This window comes from Mus pahari, unplaced genomic scaffold (assembly GCF_900095145.1).
Source record: "Mus pahari unplaced genomic scaffold, PAHARI_EIJ_v1.1 scaffold_14878_1, whole genome shotgun sequence".
Lineage (NCBI taxonomy): Eukaryota > Metazoa > Chordata > Mammalia > Rodentia > Muridae > Mus > Mus pahari.
The window spans coordinates 2,063-6,410 of record NW_018392345.1 but is presented as its reverse complement, the minus strand read 5'-3'; the positions used below and the strand labels follow the sequence as shown (position 1 = coordinate 6,410).

Sequence of the window (4,348 nt, the reverse complement as noted above, 5' to 3'; positions counted from 1 at the left end):
TAGTAAAAAGATAACAAATTTTAAATTCTGTGCTTATGATTTAGTAAGTAGTCAATAAAATTAGCAAAGATTTATCTTTATTAACTAATAATATATTTTATATATTACTTACTTTTTACACTTACATTACATATATTCTCATCAAAACTTGTATTATTTTATATTGATATGTTTTATGTGAAGAGAATGGTATAGAAAATACTATATGTGTGGATGTCTAAAGACAACATTTCTGCCATCATTTGAGCTCCAATAAACTAACTCTTGATATCAGGTGTCAGCTTGATGGCAAAAAACTTTATCTGAAATACCATCTTGCTATTCAAAGTCCAATAATTATAAATATCTAGCTTTAGTAGCTACTAAGTATATTATATTTAAAATAAATAGAAATAAAACTTATTATTTATAAGCTATTTCTAGGACCTCTGCTTAAATAATTTCAAGGCCTTATTTCACACAGATACATAACCAATGAAAACCCTGATTCAAACATCCATTGTTGTTCAATTTCTTGAATAATATATTGGTGTGTCATGTTCTCTATGTCTATATTAATTAAAATGAAGTGAAATCACTTGCTATTCTTTCTCTATCTCAGCATTGATGTGGCAGTGACTACACTGTCCCATGGCTTTCCTACAGGATGAGAATCACACTGCAGTGACAGAGTTCATTTTATTGGGTTTAACAGATGACCCAGTCCTCAGATTCATCCTCTTCACCATCATCCTGTGCATCTACCTGGTGACTGTGTCTGGGAACCTCAGCACCATCCTTCTCATCAGAGTCTCTTCCCAGCTCCATCATCCCATATACTTTTTCCTCAGTCACTTGGCTTCTGTTGACATAGGCATTTCATCTTCTGTCACACCCAATATGCTTGCCAACTTCCTGCTGGAGAGAAGCAGTATCTCCTACATTGGATGTGGCATCCAGCTTGGCTCAGCTGATTTCATTGCATCCGTTGAATGCTTCCTTCTGGCTGCCATGGCTTATGATCGCTTCAAAGCAATTTGCAATCCACTGCTTTATTCCACCAAGATGTCCACACAAGTCTGTGTCCAGCTGGTTGTGGGATCTTATGTAGGGGTTTCCTTAATGCTTCCCTCATCATCACAGTTTACTTTTTCTCTTTTCTTTTCTATGGACCAAATAGAATCGAACATTTTTTCTGTGATTTTGCTCCTTTGGCAGAACTCTCCTGTTCTGATGTCAGTGTCTCTGTGCTTCTTATCTCATTTTCAGCTTGTTCGGTTACTATGATTACAGTGTTTGTCATAGCCATCTCCTATTCCTACATCCTCATCACCATCCTGAAGATGCACTCCACTGAGGGCCGCCAAAAAGCCTTCTCCACCTGCACCTCCCACCTCACTGCAGTCACTCTCTATTATGGAACTGTCACCTTCATTTATGTGATGCCCAAGTCCAGCTACTCCACAGACCAGAACAAGGTGGTGTCTGTGTTCTACATGGTGGTAGTCCCCATGTTAAGCCTCCTTATGTAGCCTCAGCAATAATGAGATTAAAAGTGCTCTGAAGAGACAGCTTGGTATAAAAACACTTTCTTAAAATAATCTTGTGGGGTTTATTTTGGTAGTAGAATATGATGACAAAAATTATGCAGACAAATATAATCATTATCTCAGGTTTGGTTATTAGCCTTATTAATCATCTTTTCCCCTTTATTTCCATTTTCTCCCAGAACTTATAGCTATTTTGTTTTAGTGCATTTCCTCCCTTTGTATTTTTCAATCCCTCTTTGAGAATTGTGTTCAAAGTAGATGTAATATTTTCACACTCTCTCCTTCTGAATCCTAGAGCTCTGTTTCCCAACTCCATGTTATTTTTTTTCTATCAAATAGTATTTGTGATGTTTGCATATACTCTGGTGTGTAGGCATCCACCAGAGAACATTTATTTTACCAAAGGACATATCATTAAAGGCAATTGATTCTCTTTTTCCTGTCAGCTATCAATTGTCAATTACACTTCAGCTAGAGGTGGCATTTCATGATTACTTCTCATGGCCACGTTTGAGTTTGTCTGATTTTAGCTCATACATGCTGAGAGAAGTACCATGAGTTCATATGTACAACCATTCTGTTGTGTCTGAAATTAGGGTTTCTTGGTAGTCACACACAGCATCTGTCTCTTGCAATTTTTCACCCACTCATTGACAATATGCTTGTGCTTGTAGATGTGAGGGGAATAAAATAGATGCCCTATTTAGAGCTGTGCCTTCCAGAGTGGTCTCTAATTCTCTGATCACTGAGGACTTGTGTGTTAATTACCTGCTACTACAATTACCAGGTATTTCTCTGATAAAAGTTGGAAGGTGTTCTAATCTATGGTATAATGATAAGTCATAAAAAAGTGGTTTAATACTACATCCATTTAGTAGTATGGTAGAGGTAGATTTTTCTCTAAGACTTTTGACCTGTCTAGCACAGATTCTGACCCTGAGAGTGCTGATAGGTATGGGTTTCATATTCTGGAGATAGCCTTACATCCAGTCAGAAAGTAGTTTGTTATTCTCATGACATTCATATCACTATAACACCAGGAGACACTTCTGGTGGTTCGTATAGGTTGTAAAGTTCATAAAACAAGTTGTCTGTACAACAAATGCTATTAAAAAACATCTTTATGTTATTTGTATTGAAATATTTCCATACCTTCCATTCCATTAATAATAGAATCTAGATAGTCTCTTTTTCTCCATAAATCGTTTCCTAGATTAACTTGACTTGCTCTCTCTTTAGGTTATAAAGAAGAACACACTTGCTGTTTTTCATCTGGCAACTTTTGCCCTTTTTCCATACTTACAAGCCCTTCTCATTTTTTCATTATAATATTAATTACCCCATGGAGATTTCACTTCAAACCATTATGACCTATCCCCACCATAGCTAACTTTAATACTAGAATCAGTTCTATTTATTCTATACTGACATATATGCACGTCTATCATATATGAAAATATTCTAATTTCATATAACAATAAATGTTAACACAGAAACAGTTGGGAAACTTGTTTAAGAGTGAAATTAAGAGCATCAATGAAAATATGAAATTTAAAAGAGAATGTGAGTAACATTTTATTAATTTCAGATAGATATACTATGATTATGGACTGTAAACTCCAATATTATCAATATTGAGCAGAAATATAGATCAATAGAACAGAAAAGTTGGTTCAAAGTTAGTCCCATATGATCTGAATTATCTTCTGTAATATTAAGGGTTAATAAAATATTGTGGCAGAACCCCTATTTCCTCTGTCTTTATTAATTAACATGTCTATTTAGCACTACTTTAAATAAAAATAACTGTTTTATGATATTTATTTTGTAACTAGCTAAGGGAAACATCTCACCACAAAGGCAGATGTCAGAGCATCTTTGGGGAATCAGTTCCTGCCTTCTACCACATGGACATGGTTGGGTGCCAGCACTGCAATCAGGGTTGATGACAGCTGGCATTACAACTGTGATGTCACTCTGGTCCCTCAAAGAGGATTATTTAGGATATAGTCCACTCACTAGCATGGAGATGTTTGTAACACTAAAACAACACCTGAAGGGACCCTGAAAATACATATGGTGCTATTTTAAGATATACTGCATATTAGATGGATAAAGAGCTTCTAAGAAGTCCTATTCTTCCCATATTACCATGTTTATGCTTTATAAAATCCATGACATAGGCATTTATGCATAGAAACATCAGCTGTATCCACATGGTAAATTTTGCAGTTGACTCTTTCATATATTATTCTTCAATATTTCAGGGCCAAGAATTTGAGTGTGTTTTGTACCAACACTGAGGTGCCTCCCTCAACTTACATTGGTCTTGTGACTTGGACCATATCTTGGATGGATCAACAAAACCCCTAATTCAGTTCTCATATGCACAAGACCATCTTGTCACTGCTCCCTTCATCCAAGAGTGGTAAATTGGTGATCTTCCCCAAGTTTTTCTGTCCTAATCATTCCCCAAGATATAAGATGATGACGGTTGAATGTCCTGCATCCCTGCTTACTTTTGGGTATGGCGAGAATGCACCCCACCATGGCTTCAATTTCTGCCAGAGATTCCCTGGGACAAATAATGGGCACATTTCATTCATTTCAGCTAATTGGGCACTTTTCCATTCACTTTTGGTGGTCTCTCCACTGGAATCTGCAGTCTATTTTTAACAGTTCAAAAATCCTGTCCTGGATTTCTCCTCAGATACTATGTCCCTCTTTTCATGATAGAGATTGGGTGGCAACCCTTCTCTTTCAAAGATTGCTCTATTGGCCATTTGAGACCCCAGAGGACTCTTGGCTCTTCACTTATG

At 36.4% G+C, this 4,348-nt stretch overlaps 1 pseudogene; it reads left to right on the top strand.

The window, feature by feature from the left end:
• The first annotated feature begins 630 nt into the window (after positions 1-630).
• LOC110314960 lies at positions 631-1,575 on the top strand (annotated as a pseudogene).
• Positions 1,576-4,348: the final 2,773 nt, after the last annotated feature.